The 25,446-nt window shown below is 50.8% G+C and overlaps 1 protein-coding gene, 1 non-coding gene and 2 pseudogenes across 2 annotated transcripts in view; 3 read left to right on the top strand and 1 right to left on the bottom strand.

Annotated features, from left to right (window-relative positions):
• LOC140208507 (uncharacterized) overlaps nt 1–25,446 on the top strand; it is a 108,995-nt gene that overhangs the window by 58,282 nt on the left and 25,267 nt on the right. The window lies entirely within an intron of this gene.
• LOC140208773 (U2 spliceosomal RNA) lies at nt 2,738–2,920 on the bottom strand. The gene has a single exon (XR_011888928.1). It is a non-coding gene; the product is annotated as a U2 spliceosomal RNA (small nuclear RNA).
• On the top strand, nt 9,559–9,690 carry LOC140208790 (U2 spliceosomal RNA; annotated as a pseudogene).
• LOC140208868 (U2 spliceosomal RNA) lies at nt 14,741–14,948 on the top strand (annotated as a pseudogene).

A 25,446-nucleotide genomic window follows, 5' to 3' on the forward strand; every position in this document is an offset into this window, starting at 1 on the left:
TACTTTAAAGCCATGTCCTCTTGTATTGAGCAGTGGTGCCCTGGGGAAGAGGCGCTGTCTATCCACTCTATCTATTCCTATTATCCTCTACACCTCTATCATGTCTCCTCTCATCCTCCTTCTCTCCAAAGAGTAAAGCCCTAGCTCCCTTAATCTCTGATCATAATGCATACTTTCTAAACCAGGCAGCATCCTGGTAAATCTCCTCTGTACCCTTTCCAATGCTTCCACATCCTTCCTTTCGTGAGGTGACCAGAACTGGACACAGTACTCCAAGTGTGGCCTAACCAGAGTTTTATAGAGCTGCATCATTACATAGCGATTCTTAAACTCTATCCCTCGACTTATGAAGGCTAACACCCCATAATCTTTCTTAACTACCCTATCCACCTGTGAGGCAACTTTCAGGGATCTGTGGACATGCACCCCGAGATCCCTCTGCTCCTCCACACTACCAAGTATCCTGCCATTTACTTTGTACTCTGCTTTGGAGTTTGTCCTTCCAAACTGTACCATCTCACACTTCTCCGGGTTGAACTCCATCTGCCACTTCTCAGCCCACTTCTGCATCCTATCAATGTCTCTCTGCAATCTTTGACAATCCTCTACACTATCTACAACACCACCAACCTTTGTGTCGTCTGCAAACTTGCCAACCCACCCTTCTACCCCCACATCCAGGTCGTTAATAAAAATCACAAAAAGTAGAGGTCCCAGAACAGATCCTTGTGGGACACCACTAGTCACAATCCTCCAATCTGAATGTCCTCCCTCTACCACCACCCTCTGCCTTCTGCAGGCAAGCCAATTCTGAATCCACCTGGCCAAACTTCCCTGGATCCCATGCCTTCTAACTTTCTGAATAAGCCTACCGTGTGGATCCTTGTCAAATGTCTTACTAAAATCCATATAGATCACATCCACTGCACTACCCTCATCTATATGCCTGGTCACCTCCTCAAATAACTCTATCAGGCTTGTTAGACACGATCTGCCCTTCACAAAGCCATGCTGAATGTCCCTGATCAGACCATGATTCTCTAAATGCCTATAGATCCTATCTCTAAGAATCTTTTCCAACAGCTTTCCCACCACAGACGTAAGGCTCACTGGTCTATAATTACCCAAACTATCCCTACTACCTTCTTTGATGGGGGACATTTTGGCCAATTCCCTGCCCTCCCCTTTAATGGCTGCACGCCAGGTTTAATTCCCAACCGTTCTAACGGAACTGGCTCCAGCCTGAAGCTGTCTGTCGTTCGGAGCATTCCCACAGTGATGTATTTCCGCCTCCTGTCCAGTGGCACAGCTTCTAGTGGATGTGCGGGTTTGAGACTCCCCCACGAGACCCCGGGGAATTAGACAGGAAGAGCCCGGGGGCCGGGGCTCAGTCTGGGACACTGGTGTCCCGGGGCGGGATTATCCCGGGAGAGAATCCTTTTGCTCCCTTTGCTGAGGACGGTGCATTCGGCAGTCTGGCTGATATAATGATGTTAAATTGACAAATACCTCGGCAGTGACCCTGGATCTGCAGCGATCTCGGACACGGCCCTGAAGTGTGATTTTATAATCATCGGTTCCCCGATGCAGAGTGACGGTGAGAAACGGGACTGATTATTCAATCTGTCACTCATTGTCACCGGTCAGTTAATTGTGTGTGATTCTGAGTGAGTCGGGAGCAGCTTATTTATCCCTGCACATGAGCAGCTCACACATTGTTTAATTTACATTTGTCATGATGAAATCAATAAACCACTGTAATTTCCTGTCTTGGTGTCGGACTCGAGTCTCACTAGAGGAGAAACAGTACCCTGGGGTTACTGCTGCCCACCGCACCCGGTGAACTGCAATAATGGTGTGAGCTCCTCACACTGGTACGGCAGCGTCTCAGCTTCAGGCTGAGGGATGTCAGTCTGATAGTGTCTGGTCCCCAGGATCTGTTCACTCCCCATCCCGGCTGACCACCGCATCCTCTCACGCCAGATACTCGCACTATCCTGATCCCCACCTTCCTGCGTGCTTTCTTGCTCTCACAGTCAAAAACAATAAAGGAGATTGGAAGCTCATATACTGTATAATATCGGACCCACGTCCACCAAGGTCGCAAACAGAAGGGAACAGAAGCAATCAACACGGGCTGAAGCTCCCTCTTTACAGACCTGGCACACAAACCCGGGGCCAGACAGAGTCAAGCTTCCTCCGCACAGACCCAGCTCACACCCCCACAATCAAAGCATCTCATAATCTTATACACCTCTATCAGGCCACCTCTCATCCTCTGTTGCTCCAAGGAGAAAAGGCCAAGTTCACTCAACCTATTCTCATAAGGCATGCTCCCCAATCCAGGCAATATCCTTGTAAATCTCCTCTGCACCCTCCCCATGGTTTCCATATCCTTCCTGTAGTGAAGCGACCAGATCTGAGCCAGTACTCCAAGTGGGGTCTGACCAGTGTCTATATAGCTGCAACATTACCTCTCGGCTCCTAAATTCAATGCCACGATTGATGAAGGCCAATATACCGTACACCTTCTTAACCACGGAGTCAACCTGCACAGCTGCTTTGAGCATCCTATGGACTCGGACCTCAAGAACCCTCTGATGCTCCACACTGCCAGGAGTCTTACCATTAACACTACCTGTAAAAGTACAACGAAGGAATAGGGAAAAAGCCTAAGGTGGTTAATGCGTACGGATAACTGCATTCTACTCTTTATTTGTTGTTTGATCTCCCCAAGGGGAGGTGCAGCATTCCGAGGGGCACTGCAATACTGGGTCGATGCACGGAGTGGACGAAGGAAGCCCCTATTCCATCTTCCTGTTCCAAAAATCAATGTAATATATGGTCCCAGATAAGGGACGCATCAGATTTTAAACTGATAAGAACTGATTTTTTTGAAAAATATACTTTATTCAGAAATATTACAAAATAAAATTATTTGCAAAAAAACATTTGTTGACCCTAAGTCCTTATACAATAAATAAAGTTATTTACAATAAATCATGTGTTTACTCTGTCCTTATTCAAAATAAAGATGTTTACAATAAATCATTCATTGACTCTCATTCCTTTACTGATGTTCCATTACAGTCTATACCTTTCCACATTTCCAGCCACTCCTGTAGCACGATGTTGATTCATCTATCCACACCACTGAGGAGAGGAATACTCTTCGCCACCCGACTCCTCGCACTCCCGCGCGCGGGTGACAAACCGAAAACTGTGGTCCTTCTCCACCCGGCTTTTGCGGTGGCTGCACCAAGTTTGAGTGCATCCCCCAGCACGTGATTTATAATTTAAATTTTTAATATTTACTATCGATTTGTACTCCAGGGAGCACGAAGAGCAGAATCAAATATCGCTGTGATGATTGTACGCTCTAGTATCAATTGTTTGGCAACAATAAAGTACTCCTGCAGCTGAGAATGTGCCAGTCGGCAGCACATTCTCCCACGGACATCTCCATGTGCTGGTAAATCATCAATTTTCGGGCCGACCGAAGAGCGTCCTTCACCGAGTTGATGATCTGACAGCAGCACCGGATGTTGGTCTCCGTGTGCGTCCCCGGGAACAGCCCGTAGATCAGAGAGTCCTCGGTTACGCAGCTGCTGGGGTTGAAACATGACACCGTCCCTTCCGTCATCCTCCACACCCTCTCTGCGAACTGACAGTGTGCGTAGAGGTGGGTCACAGACTCCTCCTCATTGCAGTCCTCCCGTGAGCAGTGGGGAGCGGAGACGATGTTCCAAGCCTACAGGAGGGATCTGACTGGGAGGGCCCCTCTCATCGCCAGCCAGGCAAGGTCCTGGTGACTGTTGGTGAGGTCTGGCGATGAGGCATTTTGCCAGATGAACTGGACGGTCTGCTCAAGGAACCACCCCACTGTGTCCATCTCGTCCTTCTCCTGCAGTGCCTGCAGGACATTACGTGCCGACCACTGCCTGATGACCCTGTGGTCAAAGGCGTTCTCCTGGAAGAACTTTTCTATGAAGGACAGGTATGGCAGCAACGACCAGCTGACGGGGGCGTTGCGCGGGAGTGGGGCCAGACCCATCCTTCCTAGCCCGGGTGACAGGTAGAACCTGGGCACATAGTGGTACTTGGTGCCCACATACCTGGGTTCTACACACAACCTGATGCAGCCACACACGAAGCTGGCCATCAGGGTGAGGGCGACATTGGGGACGTTCTTGCCCCCGTTGTCCAGGGACTTGTGCATGACGGTCCGTCTCACCCGCTCCACCTTGGATCCCCAGACGAATCTGAAGACAGCTCGGGTGATTTCCGAGCTGCAGGAGCTGGGGACGGGCCACACCTGCGCCAAGTACAGCAGCCCTGAGAGCACCTCACACCTGATGACCAGGTTCTTGCCCGTTATCGACAGGGAGCGCCCTCCCCACAGTCCCAGTCTCTGTTTCACCTTGGCAGTCCGCTCCTGCCAGTTCTTGTTGCACGCCTCAGCCCCTCCAAACCAGATCCCCAACACCTTCACGTTGTCAGACCTGATGGCGAAGGGGACATTGGATCGGTCCGGCCAGTTGCCGAATAGCATAGCTTCGCTCTTCGTGCGGTTGACCCTGGCCTCCGACACTAGCTCAAACTGTTCGCAGATGCCAATCAACCTGCAAACTGACCTCGGATCAGAGCAGAAGAGGGTGACGTCGTCCATGTACAGGGAGGTTTTCACTTGGGTCCCTCCACTGCCTGGCAGCATCACCCCTCTTATGCCCTCATCCCTCCTGATGGCTTCGGCAAAGGGTTCAATGCAGCAAACAAGACAGGGGAGAGAGGTTTCCCACCCATTGACCTGGACTGCACTACAGATGTCTATGTCGAGCAGTCTGATCTGATTCCGGATTCCCTCCCCAAAACCAATTTTGGAGAGCACATCCGCCATGTACGTGTGCAATATCCTGTCGAAGACTTTCTCCTGGTCCAAGCTGACCAGGCAGGCGTTCACCCCCGTCCTGCACATCGGCGATGGTGTCCCTCAGCAGCGTGAGGCTGTCTGAGATCTTCCTGCCCGGTACAGCGCAGGTTTGGTCCGGGTGGATCACCTGTCCCAGAGCAGACTCGACCCTGTTGGCAATGGCCTTCAACAGGATCTTGTAGTCCACATTCAGGAGAGATGGGTCTCCAATTCCTGATGTCCTCCCTTTCCCCCTTCTGCTTGTAGATGAGGGTGATCGTGCCCTTCCTCATGGACTCTGATATACTGCCGGCCAGAAGCATAGCGTTGTACACTTCCAGCAGGTCTGGGCCCATCCAGTTCCACAGAGCCGAGTACAACTTAGCCGGTAAGCCGTCGCCTCCGGGAGTCTTACCCGACCCAAAGGAATGGATGGAGCCTGTCAACTCGACCAGAGTCAGTGGCTGATCCAGACTCTCCCGCTTGCCGTCGCCTAAGACCTGCGTGATAGCTGACAGGAAGTTGCGGGAGGCTGTGGATTCTGTGGCCTTTTCATCGTACAGACCGGCATAGAAGGACCTGCAGATCCTCAGTATGTCATTCTACGAGGACACGACTGAGCCGTCCTCTTCCTTAAGGTTGAGGATCACAGAGCTCCCCTTGTGCACCTTCTGGAAGAAGCCTGAGCACGTCTCGTCCTGCTCCACGGTTTGGACCCTTGATCAGTAGATGATCTTGGAGGATTCAGCGGCAAGGTGCTGGGCTTTCGGGCTCTTCACCTCTCGCAGTTCCTCCCTGACATCCACCCCCTTCGACTGCAGAAGGAGGAGTTACTGCAACTCTGTCTGGAGTTTACGCAGTTCCATATAACCATATAACAATTACAGCACGGAAAGAGGCCATCTTGGCCCTTCTAGTCCACGCTGAACTCTTACTCTCACCTAGTCCCACCGACCTGCACTCAGCCCATAACCTTCCATTCCTTTCCTGTCCAATTTAACTTTAAATGACAACCTCAAACCTGCCTCGACCAGTTCCCTCTGCTCCTGGCTTGCTTTCTGGATACCCTTGCGTATGAAGAACTTCTTGATGTTCTCCTTGGTGGCTTCCCACCAGAGAACTGGGGAATCAAAGGTTTTCAAGGTTTTCCAACCTGTGTACTCCTCCTCTAGTCCTACTTGTAGCAGAAAGAGTGAAGATGTATCAATTAGTCGGCCAGGCAGCATCTCTAGGGAGAGGTACAGTCGACGTTTCAGGCCGAGACCCTTCCTTCAGTTAGTCCTGACGAGGGGTCTCGGCCTGAAACGTCGACTGTACCTCTTCCTGGAGATGCTGCCTGGGCTGCTGCGTTCACCAGCAACTTTGATGTGTGTTGCTTGAATTTCCAGCATCTGCAGAATTCCTCGTGTTTGTGCATCAGTTAGTGATCTCCAAACTGAGTTGGGTCTCACTGATGTAGAGGAGGCTACACTGGGAGGAAGAGTGATTATGAAAGAGGTGTAGGGATAGATGTAACACTTATTGTGGTTGCAGGGTGTTTGGCAGACGAGAGTCACAGCGAGAGTGATCCCTGTGATAAATGGAGACGGACGTGGAGAGGAAGATGTGCCTGGTGGTGAGATCCTGGTGGAGATAGTGGAAATTGCAGAGAATATGTTGAATGCAGAGCTTCAGTGAATGGCAGATGCAGAAAAGGTAATCCTATCGTTATTATGTCGTGGAGGGGACATGGGGAGAGGGCAGACGTGCAGGAAATGGAGGAGTTACGGGTGAGTTCTGTATTGATTGCAGTGGGCAGGAAACCCCTTTATTGATTGAAAAAAGATTTCTTGGATGTCCTAGCATGAAAAACCTCCTCATAAAATCAGATGCAGCAGAGACAAAGAAACTGAGAGAAGGGAATAGTATCCTTGAAAGTGACAGTGTGAGCAGAGTTTCCATAGGTCCATTTAATGTCAGAAAGTAACTGTTGTGGACAAGGTAACTGTGGGAGTCAGTAGGTTTGTTAAAGAGGCCAGAAGGTAATCCGTTTCTGGAGACAGAGAGACAGACAGATCAGGAAAGGGGAGTGAGATCATGAAAATGGACCAAGCAAATTTGAGAGAGGGGGTGTATGTTGGTGGGAAAGTTGACAAATCTGACGACAACATGAGGAAATCTGCAGATGCTGGAATTTTAAGCAACACACATAAAAGTTGCTGGTGAACGCAGCAGGCCAGGCAGCATCTCTAGGAAGAGGTACAGTCGACGTTTCAGACCGAGACCCTTCGTCAGGGCTCACTCCAGACTAAGTCTGACGAGCTCCACACGGGAGCTGGAAACAGCATCAATGACGTCATCAATGTGGTGGAGAAAGTTTTACCTGTCTACCTTTGAACGCTCCAAAAACAGCCCAAAATTTTAAAACAACACCAAATTACTTCACTATACTCAATGCGGCACTAGCCAAAGGGCAGATTACAAATCATTTCCTTACTCAATGAGAAAGGTTCAATCTTCTTCCATGGTGTCAGGTAGTTTCTTTGCATCCCAATCGCAGTACTCTTGGCAACTCACAGCAGGCTGGTCCCAGGGTAACTCTGTAACCCAAAATCATAGTCATACTTTATTGATCCTGGGGGAAATTGGTTTTCATTACAGTTGCACCATAAATAATAATAAAACCATAAATAGTTAAATAGTAATATGTAAATTATGCAAGGAAATATGTCCAGGACCAGCCTATTGGTTCAGGGTGTCTGACCCTCCAGGGGAGGAGTTGTAAAGTTTGATGGCCACAGGCAGGAATGACGCTCTGTACTGCATCTCGGTGGAATGAGTCTCTGGCTGAATGTACTCCTGTGCCCAACCAGTACATCATGTAGTGGATGGGAGACATTGTCCAAGATAGCATGCAACTTGGACAGCATCCTCTCTTCAGACACCACCGTCAGAGAGTCCAGTTCCATCCCCACAACATCACTGGCCTTACGAATGAGTTTGTTGATTCTGTTCACACAAAATAATCTGCAGATGCTGGGGTTGTTGATTCTGTCGGTGTCTGCTACCCTCAGCCTGCTGCCTCAGAACACAACAGCAAACATGATAGCACTGGCCACCATAGACCCGTAGAACATGCATCATAAAGACCTGTGGCTAGTACATTCTGCCCAGGAGATGTGCCCTGGCACTGAAGAGCAATCTCCCTGTTCAATCACAGCTACACTACCATTTAAAAGAAAATGATTAAAATAAATTTGAGAAACTTCAGCCTTGCAAACAGCCAAGCTTTAAAGTTCCCAAACCACAGCGGGAGAAAGGCAAAGAAGTCAGAATGTTACAGTGCTGGTTATTTAACATTCTGTAATCTACAACTTAGTATTCTTCTATCACACCAATAGTGTTGAACGAATAGAGTTCACTGCATAGGGTTATTGAAACGCTAATCTGTGGCTGGTCCTGCAAAAAAAAAAATTGCTCCCCAGGGATGGACGAAAGGAACTGGGAGAATAATATAACGACGGAATGGCAATCTTTTGAAATAAAATAGGTGCTGGGAATACTTGCCACTTCAGTCAGCATTTTGCAGAGAAATAGAGCAAATGTGTCAGGTTAATGGCTCTTAGAACTGATGAAAGATCACTGCCATGATTAAGAATCACATCTGAATCATTAACTGCTTCTTTACAGAATGCTGCATTACCACCAAATCCTTTTTGGCATTTTATGCCTCTTTTCCCCAGATTTCCACCTTTTTTTTTCCTCCTTGGAGACGTAGTAAGTGATACAAGCCATAGGTTGGAGAATGTTGTTAAATGCTGGATGGAGCTGGACAAACTTAGGCAAATACGGAATGTTCATAATTACTTCCGGTATTTGGCTGGTGGGATACGGCAGAAAGGCCTTCGGATGTCAGGAAAGTAGTATACCCACATTCTCCCGATTATCGCCGATTTGTTAATGGAACCAGTTCTGGTCAACAAGCTTTCTTTACCAATGAAGTCCAGCCGGACGGTTAGATTATTTTCTGTGGAAATAATCCATTGACTGCAATGCCGTTATTTGCCACATGCCAGCTCACACTTAAATATTGTCCGAGTTGCAACCCTACCCCCTCCCTTTCATCCGACTCTATCCCGTCCCTCTCCCCGACCAACTCAACTACCCATCGTCCCCCATCAAACGACCTCACTTACCCCATTTACAACCCTCTCCTTCTTCGCAATCCCCAGCCATCGCTTCCACCCGATGTTCCTAGCCACCCTCCTCCCGTTTCCAGAGGACCCCTCCCCAATCACCTGCCCCGCCAGGCTCGCCAAACTTCGCTTCTCTCGCTGCAACGCCTTCCGTAAACGTCATCACGCTTGTAATGACATCAGACGCTAGAGGGCGGGCAGAACAGCTGAGGAGGAGGAGTTTGCATACAAACCAGGGCCGCCTCTCTCATTTGGTTGGCGGAATATCCGCTATTTTACATGATCAGCTGTATTCCGAAAGAGATTTCGCGACAAGGGAGAAAAATACAACTTATGTCAAAGACTGAGCGAAATTACACCAAACCTACTTCAAAAGTTGAAGAGACGTAGGATAAATCGGTGTCCTGTAGACAGTCGGTCCAACTTAATAGAGGGAAGACTAGCAAGATCCGAAAGGGTCCGGACATTTGTGGTATCGCTTCTCGGCCTTTTGGCTAAGATCAAGTGTAGTATCTGTTCTTATCAGACCAGAAGGCGGAGGAGGAGAGTTCGCGCTGACGCAGGGGTGGATCCTAATGCTGATTGGCCTCCAATCTAACACCCCATACCAGCGACGACAGCAGTGAGTTAGAAGATGGCAGCAGCGAGCAGTACATCAGCTCGAGGCCAGGGTATCAAGAACACTGTCAGGCTGACAGTGCGAGACCGGAACGGGGGCACCGGCTTCACCCGAGAGACCTTCATCCGGAAGGTCTTGCTGGATTGCTGCGGATTTACGCCCGATGACATCTACTGCGTCCAGGACTTCGCAGGCTTCTTCGATGTCACTTTCCGGCAGGCTGCAGGGTGGCAGAAGCTGTACCAGCAGCTTCAGCTGAAGGGGACAGAGGCGCCGCTGTCGCTGCTGAAAGCACAGCCCCTCTTTGCAACGGCTACGCAACAGGAAAGGACAATCACGGTGCACATGTTCAACCCGCACGTGCCAGTGGTAGATGTCCTTACGTTCCTCGCTCGGTATGTGGAGAGCGTAGGAACACCAGCAGACGTGAAGGACGGGCTGGGAATCTGGACCAGCAAACGGCAGGTGAAGGTGAAGCTGAGGTTGGATTCCAACGGCGGCATCATCCACCCCCCCTCCGTCTTTGCCATCGGAGGGAACCGAGGGTACATGGTGTACGCGGGACAACCCAGGGTGTGCCGAAACTGCGGCAAGGAAGGGCACATCGCAGCCCAGTGCAGGGTGGTGATGTGCAAGAACTGTAAAATGGAAGGCCACCTGACCAAAGACTGCACGCAGGCCAAGGCCTGCAACCTCTGCGGACAGGCCGGCCACCTGTACAGAGCCTGCCCGAAGCGTGGGGGCACCTACGCACAGGCGACCAGGGGAGGTGCTGGCCCTGAAAGGGCCCAGGCTGATGCGGACGTACCCGCCAGCGCTGCAGATGAGGCACCCGACAGGACGGAGGACGAGACCAGGGAGGAAGGTGCAAGCACCCCAAGACCTGCCACCCCACTGCAGACCCTCCAGGACCAGGCAAACGACGAGCAGGAGTCCATGGAGGAGGGGAGAGCGGAGGCGGAAACCGAATGGAAGGTCGTGAAACGAAAAAAGACCCAAAAGGCGGCGGCCAAGCGACAGAAGGCGGAGCAACGCCAGAAAAGGGCAGGGAACCACGCAGCCCCTGGTACCCTGTCCTCTTCAGAGGAGGAAGGAGTTGGGGGAGGCCAGCAGCCCCGGCGGAAGAAGCGGCTGGCAGAACAGGTGGAGAGGAGGGGAGAAAGTCTGCTGGCCACCCCCCAAGTACAGGAGGCGGAGAGCAGCAGACGCACAGAGCTCCGGGAATCCGGGAGCAGAGCCACGGCTGGCACCCAGCAGCCGGAAGGGGAAGCAGCCCAGGAAGTCAGCAACCCCCCGGGCCCAGACCCAGAACCAGAACGGCCACACACGGAGGAGTACTACCAGCAGTACCTGAGCCCACAGGAGGTGGAAAACTTCACAAAGGCGGTGGGGATGAAGGCTCAGGATGGCAAGAGTGAGGACGGAGAGCAGCCAAAATAAAAGACTTAACGATGGCAGACCTTAAATTGGCGTGCTTGAATGTGCGAAGTTTGAAGAGTACTGGGCGATGCGTCAGCACGCTCCAGTACCTGGACACTGTAAAGGCCGATGTGACCTTCCTCCAGGAGTGTGGACTACCACATCTCCGTAACTACCGGAGGTGGTCACGGTGGTGGAAAAAAGGTTTGTCAGTGTGGTCGGGGGGCAACGATTGTCGCGCTTCCGGCCTGGGGATTCTGCTGCGGGGAGGCAACTTCTCAATCACCCAAGTTAAAGAGGTGGTTGCGGGGCGCCTCCTGGTAGCAGACGTCAAATACCGGGGCACTCCGCTCCGGCTGATCAACATGTACGCCTCCCCCGTGCGGAGCGAGCGGCTGGCCGTCTTCGAGCAGCTCCCACAGCTGCTGGTGACGACCCAGCCGGTCGTTCTGGCCGGAGACTTCAATTGCACCATTGATGCGGCTGGAGGACCCGGCAGTGCCGACGGCAGGCTAGACAGTACCTCTAGACTCCTGAGGGAAATGGTGAAGACAGCCAAGCTGCGCGACGCCTTTGGCACCCCCACAGGTGGAGCACAGCCGCAAGCCACCTGGACACGATCGGACGGCTCAGCCCGCTCCCGGATTGACTTCCTCTTCCTGTCTGAGTCCCTCACGGTCAGGTCCACCGACGTCACGCCGGTCTTCTTCTCTGACCACTGCCTTCTGAGAGCCACCTGTCACTTATGGGAGGACCAGAAGGCAGGCAGGGGGACGTGGAAGCTGAACGTAAAGCTGCTGACCCCAGAGAACATCGAGGAACTAGAGATGGAGTACACAGGTTGGAGAACCTTGAAAGCCTTCTTTGATTCCCCGGTTCACTGGTGGGAAGCCACCAAGGAGAACATTAAGAGGTTCTTCATCCGCAAGGGTATTCAGAAGGCAAGGCAGGAGCAGAGGGAACTGCGTAAACTCCAGACAGAGTTGCAGCAACTTCTCCTTCTGCAGTCAAAGGGGGTGGATGTCAGGGAGGAACTGCGAGAGGTGAAGGGCCGGCAAGCCCAGCACCTCGCCGCTGAATCCTCCAAGATCATCTTCCGATCAAGGGTCCAAACCGTGGAGCAGGACGAGACGTGCTCACGCTTCTTCTTCCAAAAGGTGCACAGGGGGAGCTCTGTGATCCACAACCTTAAGGAAGAGGACGGCTCAGTCGCGTCCTCGCAGACCGACATACTGAGGACCTGCAAGTCCTTCTATGCCGGTCTGTACGAGGAAAAGGCCACAGAATCCACAGCCTCCCGCAACTTCCTGTCGTCTATCACGCAGGTCTTAGACGACGGCAAGCGGGAGAGTCTGGATCAGCCACTGACCCTGGACGAGCTGACAGGCTCCATCCGTTCCTTCGGGTCGGGTAAGACTCCCGGAAGCGACGGCTTACCGGCCGAGTTGTACTCGGCTCTGTGGAACTGGATGGGCCCAGACCTGCTGGAAGTGTACAACGCTATGCTTCTGGCCGGCAGTATGTCTGAGTCCATGAGGAAGGGCATCATCACCCTCATCTACAAGCAGAAGGGGGAAAGGGAGGACATTAGGAATTGGAGACCCATCTCTCTCCTGAATGTGGACTACAAGATCCTGTCCAAGGCTATCGCCCACAGGGTCAAGTCTGCTCTGGGACAGGTGATCCACCCGGACCAAACCTGTGCTGTACCGGGCAGGAAGATCTCAGACAGCCTCGCGCTGCTGAGGGACACCATCGCCTACGTGCAGGACAGGGGGGTGGACGCCTGCCTGGTCAGCTTGGACCAGGAGAAAGCCTTCGACAGGATATCGCACACGTACATGGCGGACGTGCTCTCCAAAATGGGATTTGGGGAGGGAATCCGGAATTGGATCAGACTGCTCTACACAGACATCCGTAGTGCAGTCCAGGTCAACGGGTGGGAAACAGACAGCTTCCCCATCAGGTCTGGAGTCAGGCAGGGCTGCCCCCTCTCCCCTGTCTTGTTTGTCTGTTGCATAGAACCCTTTGTGGAAGCCATCAGGAGGGATGAGGGCATAAGAGGGGTGACGCTGCCAGGCAGTGGAGGGACCCAAGTGAAAACCTCCCTGTACATGGACGACGTCACCGTCTTCTGCTCTGATCCGAGGTCAGTTCGCAGGTTGATTGGCACCTGCGAACAGTTCGAGCTAGCGTCGGGGGCCAGGGTCAACCGCACGAAGAGCGAAGCCATGCTCTTTGGCAACTGGCCCGACCGATCCAGCGTCCCCTTCACCATCAGGTCTGACCACGTGAAGGTGTTGGGGATCTGGTTCGGAGGGGCTGAGGCGTGCAACAAGAACTGGCAGGAGCGGACTGCCAAGGTGAAACAGAAACTGGGACTGTGGGGAGGGCGCTCCCTGTCGATAACGGGCAAGAACCTGGTCATCAAGTGTGAGGTGCTCTCAGGGCTGCTGTACTTGGCGCAGGTCTGGCCCGTCCCCCGCTCCTACAGCTCGGAAATCACCCGGGCTGTCTTCAGATTCGTCTGGGGATCCAAGATGGAGCGGGTGAGACGGACCGCCATGCACAAGTCCCTGGACAACGGGGGCAAGAACGTCCCCAATGTCGCCCTCACCCTGATGGCCAGCTTCGTATGTGGCTGCATCAGGTTGTGTGTAGAGCCCAGGTATGTGGGCACCAAGTACCACTATGTGCCCAGGTTCTACTTGTCGCCCTGGCTGCGAAGGATGGGTCTGGCCCCACTCCCGCGCAACGCCCCAGTCAGCTGGTCGTTGCCGGCATACCTATCCCACGTAGCAAAGTTCTTCCAGGAGAACGCCTTTGACCACAAGGCCATCAGGCAGTGGTCGGCACGAAGTGTCCTGCAGGCACTGCAGGAGAAGGACGTGATGGACACAGTGGGGTGGTTCCCTGAGCAGACTGTCCAGTTCATCTGGCAAAATGCCTCATCGCCAGATCTCACCAACAGGCACCAAGACCTCGCCTGGCTGGCGGTGAGAGGGGCCCTCCCAGTCAGAGCCCTCCTGTACGCCCGGAACGTCATCTCCGCACCCCACTGCCCACGGGAGGACTGCAGTGAGGAGGAGTCTGTGACCCACCTCTTTGCACACTGCCAGTTCGCAAAGAGGGTGTGGAGGAGGATGGACGGGCTAGTGTCACGTTTCATCCCCAGCAGCTGCGTGACAGAGGACTCTCTGATCTACGGGCTGTTCCCGGGGACGCACACGGAGACCAACATCCGGTGCTGCTGGCAGATCATCAACTCGGTGAAAGACGCTCTTTGGTCAGCCCGAAACTTGGTGATCTACCAGCACATGGAGATGTCAGTGGGAGAATGCTGCCGACTGGCACACTCTCGGCTGCAGGAGTACGTGCTGAGGGACGCACTGAAACTTGGTGCAGCCACCGCAAGGGCCCGGTGGGGAAGGACCACAGTATAGGTTTCTCCACCCGTGGGAGTGGGAGGGGTCGGTGGGCGAGGAGTATACCCCTCAACAATGAGATGCAAAGCTGAACTACTGGAGTGCCACATGGGTGGCTATAAACACGGGTATTTTACTGAGTATAATGGAAACGTATGTAAAGGATGAAAAGTTATTGAATGGTTTACTGTATATATTTATTTTTGAATAAAGTATATTTTGAAATATAAAAAAAAAAAAAAAAAAAATCTGTTCTTATCAGTTTAATATCTGATACGTCCCTTATCTGGGGACCATATATTAAATTGATTTTTGGAACAGGGAGATGGAATAGGGGCTTGCTCCGTCCACTCCGCGCATCGACCCGGTATTGCAGTGCCTCCGGGAACGGTGCACCTCCCCTCGGGGAAACGAACAACAACTGAAAAATAGAATCCGGTTGTCTCCATGCTTCCTGTTTCTGCCCCGTACTTTTCGCAGGCTACATTTGTTTTTAATGAGGGGACACAGCAGCTCAAAGGCAACCATGGGAAAATGGCAACAGAAACAGCACGCACACAATTTACAGCAGTCGTGGATAAAGTCAGGTCGGCAGTAAAACACACGCAGACGATTAATAACGAACGTGGGAATAAAGTACACACACACACATCCAAGGGAAAAGTCAATACGATGCCCGAGCCCCTTCACTGTACAGGCACGGCTCAATGCTATCAGGGACAATCACCAACCCTATTCAATGCACAGCTTACCAACAATTTCCTCCAGCGCTGTTCCACGGTTCTCAGCCTGGAATGAAGCAGAGTGGTCCGTCGGAAATGGCAAAGAGAGCGTCCAGCCCTTTTCATGCAGGAAGGCTGAAGTGCCCGGCCCAGGTAATTCACAGGAACGCTAACGGCTCGGTGCCGGCAGGGTTAAGCTGATTACAAGGCCGGTGGTTAGGTGTGCAGTGATGGGCGAGGAGGGGTCAATCCTTGATTGGCAGGGGGCGTGTCTTCTGACCAGGCGTGGGCAGTGCTGTCACGTGACAGTCAGCACAGTCCACCCCTCGGCAGCCTCGCCACTCGCCAGGCGTTCCCGCAGTGAAAAGGAAAGGAATACATCTTACTCTATTTATAAGGTGAACGCTATATCTGACTATACAGAACTGAAGAAAGACAGACGTGCTCATAAAAATTTGGCAGACAACATAATATACACACAGCGATGATAAATAACGAGAATGAGTGCAATCGCCCAGTTGCCCACCACCCCACCGCCACAAAGCTCCTTCCACAGGGTGCAGAGGTCAGGGTTGGGGATCCATGTCCATGTACAGCTGCCTGCGCGTAAAACGGGGAGGGCTTGTCTCCAGCCCTTGCCTCTGCCCCCACTGCATCTATTCAAGGAGGGTGATACCATCCCGCACGGTCCTCCCGTTAGCTGGTGTCATGAGGGGCAGGATCACTGACTATATCGGGGTGCGCGGTGCTGACCAGGTATCCTGTGAGGGTACCGGTCACCCGGGTGTTTTATAAAAAATTACGGTCGCAGGCTCCCTGGTAGATGCCGTTGACCAGCGCCCACTCTCTAACAACCCGGGTGCCCTGACTGACCGTACCCCATTGCGGGCGCCGGTGTAGATCCCACTCCAGGAGGGTGGGGTATCGGACCCTCACAGCGGTCACCACCCGATCCCACAGGGTAGAGCCTACCCGGATCTTCGGCTGCGGCGCCCGTGGGGCGTAGTTGATCAGACAGGCTCCCCGGGGCGCTCGCCTCTTGATCAGAGAGGCTCATGTTGGGGCCCCCCTCATCCCACAGCCGGAGCAGCCCCGCGGCCAGGTGCTCGCAACGTGGGTCCAACTGCTCGGGCCAGTCCACCGGTTTACCGTGGTCCGCCAGGCCTCAAATCCCTCTCTCGTCGGTCCAGCCGGGAATCCTACGCTCGGTGCCTGTACTGGCCATTTTGCCCCTGTTCCAGAACACTTTCCCCACGCAGCGCCAAAGAGGAAACAGATTCTGCAGGTCTCAAAGTCAAGGGCTCTGGGCTCACAGTCTGGGTAGTGAAGGATTTTATTTACAGAAGGCAAACGGGGGAAAATGGCAACGGAAGCAACACGCGCACAACTTACAGTAGTCGGATCAGCAATAAATCACATTAAATCGCGTGGGGACAAAGTATACAACCACCCTTGACTTTGTGCAGGCGCGGCTCTTCTGCTTAGGGACAATATCCACACTCCCAACCCTATTCAAAGCACAACTCACGGACAGCACGGTGGTCCCTCGGAGGTAGCACAAAAGAGAAAGGGTCATGCACACGTGGGCTGCTTTATAGGTCTGGAAGCTCCAGCCCAGGTGATTCACAGGGAAGCCAATGGCTCGGTGCCAGCAGGGTTAAACTGATTACAAAGGCCAATTACCCGAGGCCAAGTACAAGGCTAATTAACGAGGCCAATGGTGAGGTGTGCATTGATGGGCGAGGCGGGGTCAAACCTTGATTGGCAGGTGACGTGTTTCCGGCCAGGTAAATGGGCAGAGCCGTCACGTGACGGTCCCGACCCCCCTCCCCCCCCCAGTCCAGATGCCAACTGCGTTTCATTGGCTTTGTATCTGGAGTCGGCACAATGACAAAGCTGCGTCCGGTCTGATCTAATCACTCAATTCAGACCCAAACAGGAAATGTGCAGGTTTCATTTAAACCCCTCCATGTGTATGAACACTAATTACTATTCACATTCCTCCAGCCTCACTGGACAGGAACACTGAAACATCAAGTGAGAAACAGCAGGAGGTGGCCATTCAGCCCCTCTAACCATCAACAAGATGACGGCTGCTCTCCCATCTCAGCCACGTTTCTGCACGATCCTCATTTCCTCGATCCCTCTGGTCTGCACACATCTGCCGGCCTCTGTTTTATGTGAAGACGATCACCGAGTCTTCACCGCCCTCTGTGGTGGGGATTTACAGACATTCACCACCCTCGGAGTGGAGACATTTCCCCTCATCTCAGTCCCAGACAGTCCACCCCCTTTTTCAGAGACTGGGATCCCTGGTTCAGCCGGTAATGATGTTGTGCATTTCAATGTGTTCACCTCTCAGTCCTCGATTCTCTAAATGAAAGGGTTATCACATTTGATCTTTCTTCATATGATGACCCCACCACTCCGGGGATCAGTCTGGTGAATCTTCATTGCACTCTCTATAACAAATACTCTCTAACCTCTTTGTTAATCCTCTATGGAATTAATTTCCATCTTCTGCAGCCCCGTGTTGCCCCAACCACTCACCTCCCACCCCCGTCACTATTTCCACCTTCCCACCTCCCCCTCACCTGGATCCACCTCTCACTCCCCAGCTCTTGCCCCATCCCCACCCCTCACCTCTTTTCTCGGACTATTTCCCGTCCACTCTCAGTCCAGAGGGAGGGTCTCGGCCCGAAATGTTGACGGTCCATTTCCCTCCACAGATGCTGCCCGACCCACTGAGTTCCTCCGGCAGTTTGTTCTTTGGTCTGTGTGACCCGTGTTAGTGTGGGGAGCGGGATTTTACACCATATTCCCGGTACAGTCTCAACAAAACACAAATAATTGTCACTTTGCCCGGACCATTGGCCCCGCTTGCAGGGCAACAGTCTGCCGGTGTTTGCCCCCCAATGTGGTGAATCGCCACCACCGTGGGCTCAGACATTTCCACAGATGAGCCCCTCCTGTCCCCACCGGGACAAACATCCTGTCCGCCCCCTCTCTCCCCGTCTTCATCCTCTCCCTCCCCGGGGAACCGGCATCAAACCGACGGGCCGAGCGGTCTCCTCCTACCTCTCAGCGACACATCAGACTCCGGCCGCAGGAGACGCTTCACAAACGCCCCAACTTCCCTCGGAGGGAAATGGAAATAAATCAGAAAGCGGACATTTACTTTGACGGTTGTCCCGCCGTGACGGAAAGTTCGGGAGACGGTGTCATCGGGGGTAACGCCCTCTCGGCTGGTCCGCCTCCACTATTGGTTGTAACCAGTGATTGACATCGTTTCGCACCAATGGGAATGGTGGAGCTCCAGACTCCTCTGTTGACAACGATGGGGGAGGGGATGGTCACGTGATTAGTAGCCCAGCCGTTAAACCGATAAAGCTCGAGCTCACCAGCGCGCGGGGACGTAAGACACCGCGCACGTGCTGACAGATCCCGCTGTGGGGGACCCATGTGTGACGTCAGGCGCGTGGGTGCGCCTGTGTGACGTCACCTGTGGGGGAGCGCTCGTATTTAAAAACACCTGAATGGACGGTTCTGATGATTTCGGTGGGACAACAACATTAATCACGGGTTTCATCACTGAATCCAGTGTTGTGAGATGTAAAGTCCCCTGTTATGTGTCCGGCTGTGCCGTGTTGTTGGTGGAGTGGGCAGCCTGGTGTTTGTCTCGATTCGGGTCACAACACCAGAATTGCCAGCGGGGTCCACACACAGTGTATTAGTCAACAGAAAACCTCTCGTCCCTGCGGTCTCTGTCTCCTGGTAAACTCAACACCCCAACAATGTGGACCATAGACACCCCTTCCTCTCAGAGTCAGGGAATCACTCAGACAGCTGATCACTGAGAGGAATTATATTTATTGGTCATTAAAGTTCACCCAGATTGGTTTGGACGGATTTGATGTGGAGTTCGGGGTGTCACAGTGAAAGGGCCGGACGGCCGAACTCTCTCCGTTGTCCAAACATCTTTCCAGGTGAGGCGACACTTCACCTGTGAATCTGTGAATATATATATGAATAGGGCTTCTTACAATGTCAAGCACTAAACCAAGATGAAAGAAATTTATGAATTCCAGAGCTCCACAGAAATGTAGTGATAGTTAAGACATTAACAAGATTATAGCCTATCACTGCATTTCAGTGTGTAACTGGTACAATAAAACATATAATACTTAATTTAATAATATGACACGGTTGCACTCACTAATTATCACAAAATATAATTAGCAAATAAAGTAACGTTGTTTGCTTAGAAGCCATAGGGTTGTTGGTGAAAAAATTTTACTTTTGTATTAGCGAGTTCTATGTCAATGCATCGGATGACAGATTTACGAGTGAAGTCGAATATTGAAAGGAAAGGACAGAGAGGTCGTGGAGGGCTATCATCTAGTTATCACAACGCCATAAATACAACTTAAGTATACCAACGATGGGCTTGCTCTGCGGCTTGAGATACTAAACAGAAGAACGGCACTTTATTCACAAAATCCTCATAGCCCACAGTGACTGTGCACTGATCCCAGCAATGGAACCCGCCACTGCAGCCCCACAGTGCACTGTGTACAGATTGCAAAGCTACGAAATTGTATGTGAATAGCCTCCCCTCCCCCAACTCCGCTCTTTCTGCGTCACCAGCAGACTGGGACATCTCACGTCTCGCTGCCTCCGCCAGGCCATTAAACTGTGAAGAACTGTGGTCAGGGACTGATTTCTGGGGTACTCCAAACGATACCTCCTTCCAGTCTGAAAACGACCCACTCATCCGACCACACACAACCGGCAGTTTATCGGTCTCCAAAGAGAAAACCTAATCAGGTACTCCTGAGGGTCAATACCATTGCTGGCTCCTAGTTTACCACCGTCAAATGCCAGGAGGGACATAATAATCAGAAAGTCTCCAGTCACAGCCGTGTAAATAAAATGTGATCTTAGTAGGTGTGTGGCACATGCTCAGAATGCAAAAGAGACAGACAAACTGAGCCAAGTCACAGACTGAGGAAGGGGAGGAATGATCCATTTTGATACCGAGAGGGAAGCAGAACGTTTCTTATTGTGCCTGATGCCGGAACTGTAGCTAGTTAGAAGATGAAATCTTGTTCCTCCAAATTGTTTTGAGTTGTGACAGTGTTTTACCAGAAGGCACCATGGAGACTAAAATTATCTCAGTTGAAATGTCCTTCACCCACTGACGTGCTTTGTAAACTTTTAGCAGTGTAGAAAAGTCAAAGGATTTGTGTATGGGAATCACAGCCACAACAGGTACTTACTGTCTCTAGTGAGTTCACAATAAATAGAGGCCACATTTCTGTCGAGAGTGAGCAAAGAGTTTTACTCAATCTTCACAGCTGCTGCAACACCAGAAACTTCACATCAGGGAGGAAGTTCAAATTAGCTCCGTGTTAAATGTTTAACCATCACGGTGACTGAAGGCAGCTGCAGGTTCATGAGGGACTGTTACTGTCAGAATCTGCAGTTCTTGCGGCTGCTCATCGCACCCAGGACTGAACCCTGGTCACTGAGCATTGGAGGAGTTCGTTCTGCTGATAATTAGCCTGAAAGTAGACTGATGTTTAATGTTGTGGATCTGTGAAAGATAAATCGGTTCTGTATCAAATCCCGTGTCTCAGGTACTTACTGTCTCTACCACACTCACAATGTATTCGAGAGAGGCCACTCGGCCCATCTGGTCCCTGCCCATGTTTCTGTTCCATATCAGTATTTTAAAATCCATCCCTGCCGTTCCCCTCTCACTCTCCCTGTGATGACAGGTTGCAGCTAGTCACCACTCCGTGGGATAGCAGACTTCCCTTGAATTTCATAGAATCATAGAAATCAATAGCACAGTACAGGCTGTTCGGCCCACAGTGTTGTGCCGACCATGTAACCTACTCTCGAAAGAGCCTAGAATTACCGTCGCACATAGCCCTCTATTTTTCTAAGCTCCACGTACCTATCTATTCTCTTTAAAGACTCAATTGCATCCGCCTCCACCACCATCACCGGCAGTGCATTCCATACGCCCACCGCTCTGACTTCTGTCTTGCAAATACTTTCAAACACCTTAACGCTCTGCCCCCGAGTGTTCGCCATTTCAGTCCAGGGAAAAAGCAACTGGCTATTCCACGACCAATGCCTCTCATGATTTTATACACCTGTACGAATTCCCTGCATGATTTTCTCCAGTTTGAATCAGATGATGAGCTCACTGTAGCTTTGACATTCCTCAGGACTCTGGACTAAGGGGGTTAAATTCCTTCTCCGCTGCTCTTTTCAACATTTCGTGTCATTTTCAGTAATTACAAAGACAGTTGGGTTGTTGCAATGCGCCTGTGAAGTCCGACAGCAGACTAGCGAGTGAATGTTCCATGGAGCAGAGTCAGAAACTAGAGTTGGCATCCTGAGTCAGGGCTTTGGGGCTCCAAAAGGAAATGGGGCCTATCATTTACAAGGACGAGGAGGAAGTGAATCAGACCGGCAGCATGTGGCTACAAATGAAGGATCAGAAACATCTGGAAACTGGTTAACTGAAAAAAGTGTGGTTAAATTCTGCAAATTACTGGTGGAAATCAACAGATCAGACAGCAAATGTGGAGAGGAATAAATAGACAACGATTAGGCCGAGCTCCTTCAGAATGCCTAGACTGTGTGCTCCTCTGCTTAGTTGCTGCCTGAACTGCAGAGTTGCTTCAGCATTTTGTGTGTGTGCGTCTCTGCATTTCCAGTAACAGCAGAACCCCTTGTGTCTTATATCTATATTTTTAAGAGGATTGTACTTTGGCATTAGATACATGTTGATATTGAGTATATTGTTTACGGGAGCCGCTTTCTGCGTTAAAACAGTTGCTGAGTATTCTATATACACAAAAAAACTGAGGTGGACAAGGAACGAGTGCTTGCAGAAACTATTAATGGCACCGGGATGACCCATAAGGGCCTGCGTTAAAAATTTCGCCGGCGCTGAAGCATTGATCAAATGCGCAGGCGTCAAGGTTGATGACGTTGGTGAATATCACGCATGCGCGTAGTACACAAAGGCCTCGGGATCACGGCTCCAGGATCGGGCGCACGTAAGCGAGAATCTCGGGGCGATGCTGTGACTCCGGACTCCGTGACCCGCAATCCCGGGACAGTCCTGCTCTCTTCCCTCTCTCTCAGCCCCACCATCCGTACACGGGCCCCGGCGAGCTTCCGGCTGATGAGGGAATGGGAACCGATGGGTCTCTCAGACAGAGCTGAGCTCCAGCTGTCTAAATGCAAGGATCGGGAACTCGGAGAAAGGGAACAAAATCTTTTACATCAGCTGTTGTGAAAATCACCTTTGTTCTGCCTCCAGTCACAAACAAGAGAAAATCTGCAGATGCTGGAAATCCGAGCAACACACACAAATTGCCGGAGGAACTCAGCATTAGTACTCTTTTCCATAGATGCTGCCTGGCCTGCTGAGTTCCTCCAGCATTTTGTGTCTGTTGCTTGTTCCACCCCCTCTTGTTCTGGACTTTTCTACCCGTGAGAACATGTTTTGTCCCACTCTCTCTGGGTACATAATGATATCAAACACCTTTGTCCTGGGCAACAAGTAGCTTTCACATCACAAATGTGCCAGACTCCAATGAGACAGACTACTGCCCTTCCCTTCATATGCATTGGCATTGCCATCACTGAGTTCACCACCGTCAGTCACCTGGGGGAGGGTTCAGGGGAAATATTTATATACAATACAGAAACTGGTGTTACCTGTGTGTATTGTGGTGATGCAAAAGTTGCTGGAGAATTTACAAGTGGGACGAAGTGGTGTGATATTTGGAATTCTGACTTTTTAAAGTGTCATTTAGCAAGAGAAACACATATGGACAATGTGCAAAAGCTCTGGTGGGAAAATCCTTTATTACCCATTACAGGCCTGCTACATAAATTGTGTGAGAGTGTAGATGAACTCGATCGAACCCAGAGGAGATCAAAGTTCTTACTGACAGTGATTTGCTGGCTGTTGAAATAAATACCTCGCTATATAAAATTCATTGTGCACATGTCACTGGTTAAAAGAATGCACAGTATAAGCTTTATGTGCACACTGGTCATTACAAATTAGAGGGGAGATTGGTGGGAAGGTGGGGAGACCTCCAGTGTCCCTGATGCCCTCACCTACAAGATGTGCATCCAGCTGCAGCTTGTAACCCTGCACTTTACGGAGTTGGAACTTGAAATGGATGAATTCCGGATCATCCAGGAGTCGGAGGGGGTGATAGATATGACGTGAAGAGAGGTGAGTTACACCCAAGGTGTAGGACACAGGAAACTGGGTGAGAGTCAGGAAGGGGAATGAGGTTAAATAGCCATCGCAGAGTACTCTTGCTGCCATCCCACGCAACAGCAGGTGGACCACTTTAGAAACTGTTGGGGGGATTACCTGGCAGAGGAAAGTCAAAGGGCTGATAGGGGATTCGGTATTTAGCGGAACAGAACAAGAGGGGACTGATATCCTAGTGGTAATGCTTCTAGTGTGGGGTGAGGGGTGATGAGGTTAAAATAAGTTGTAGGGGGAATGGGAACCAGAATGACAGAACAGATAGTGGAGAGATTGAATTGAATTGACTTTATTACATACATTCTTCCTATACATGAGGAGTAGAAATCTTTGTTACTTTTATGTCTAAATGTGCAATGTGTAATTTATAGTAATATATAATAAATAGTTTGTACATAGGACAGTCAATATAACATAGAAATGCAATTGTATCAGCATGAATTAATCAGTCTGATGGCCTGGTGGAAGATGATGTCCCGGAGCCTGCTGGTCCTTTTGCTGTGGTACCGTTTCCTGGATGGTAGCAGCAGGAACAGTTTGTGGTTGTGGTGAATTGCGTCCCCAATATCCTTCGGGCCCTTTTTACACACCTGTCTCTGTAAATGTCCTGAATAGTGGGAAGTTCACATCTACAGATGTGCTGGGCTATCTGCACCACTCTCTGCAGGTTCCTGTGATTAAAGGAAGTACAGTTCCCATACCAGGCAGTGATGCAGCCAGTCAGGATGCTCTCAATTGTGTCCCTGTAGAAAGTTCTTAGGATTTGGGGCCTTATCCCAAACTTCTTCAACCGTCTGAGGTGAAAGAGGTGCTGTTGTGCTCGTTTCACAACACAGCCGGTATGTACAGACCACGTAAGATCCTTGGTGATGTTTATGCCGAGGAACTTAAAGCTGTTCACCCTCTCAACCCCAGATCCATTGATTTCAATAGGAGTTAGCCGGTCTCCATTCTTCCTGTCATCCACAATCAGCCCCTTTATTTTTGTGACAATGAGGGAGAGTTTGTTTTCTTGACACTAGTCAGATGTTGTTCAGACCTCAGATAGATTCAGCAATCAAATGGTTGAGCATGGTGTGATGAATGTGGTGAGCTGTGTATATCACAATGCAAGAAGTATCGCAGGAAAGCCAGATGAGCGCAGGACAGGGAATTATGATATTGTAGCCATTATTGGGACTTGGTTGCACCGAACAGTCTGAGGGATTTAGAGGAACCAATTTGTAGAGAGATGGTAGACCATGCCAAGAAACAAAGGTTGATTCAGTAAGTGATTTTATCTTTCCATATATTGACTGGGACTCCCATATTGTAAAGGGACTAGATGGGGTAGAGTTTGTCAAATGTGCCCTTAATCAGTGCATAGAATTCCTGATGTAGAAGTGTTCAGTAAGCTGTTAGGAAATGATCCAGGGCTGGTGACAGAAATTAGTGATCATAATGCCATGAGATTCAAAGTAAGTATGGGAAAAGAGAGGTCTGGACCATGCGTTGAGGTTCTAAATTGGAGAAAGGTCAATTTTGATGGTATCAGAAAGGATCTGACAAGTGTGGTTTGGGACAGGCTGTTTTCTGGCAAAGGAGTACTTGGTAAGTGGGAGGCCTTCAGAAGTGAAGTTTTGAGGGTGTCTAGTTTGTATATGCCTGCCAAAATAAAAGTTGAAAGGTAACTGATGCAGGGAACCTTGGTTTTCAAGAGATATTGAGGCCCCGGATATTTTGTTCCCCTAAATGCCTCAGACTGTTGGGTGCCACCAAGACTCATTAATGACTACAATGTCATAATTCCACACCCTATGCTCATCTGACTTTTTTTTTAAGTCATCTTCTGTTGGTTTCTAAAAGTTTCCTAATAGTTTT

Source organism: Mobula birostris, chromosome 13 (assembly GCF_030028105.1).
Source record: "Mobula birostris isolate sMobBir1 chromosome 13, sMobBir1.hap1, whole genome shotgun sequence".
Taxonomy (NCBI): domain Eukaryota; kingdom Metazoa; phylum Chordata; class Chondrichthyes; order Myliobatiformes; family Myliobatidae; genus Mobula; species Mobula birostris.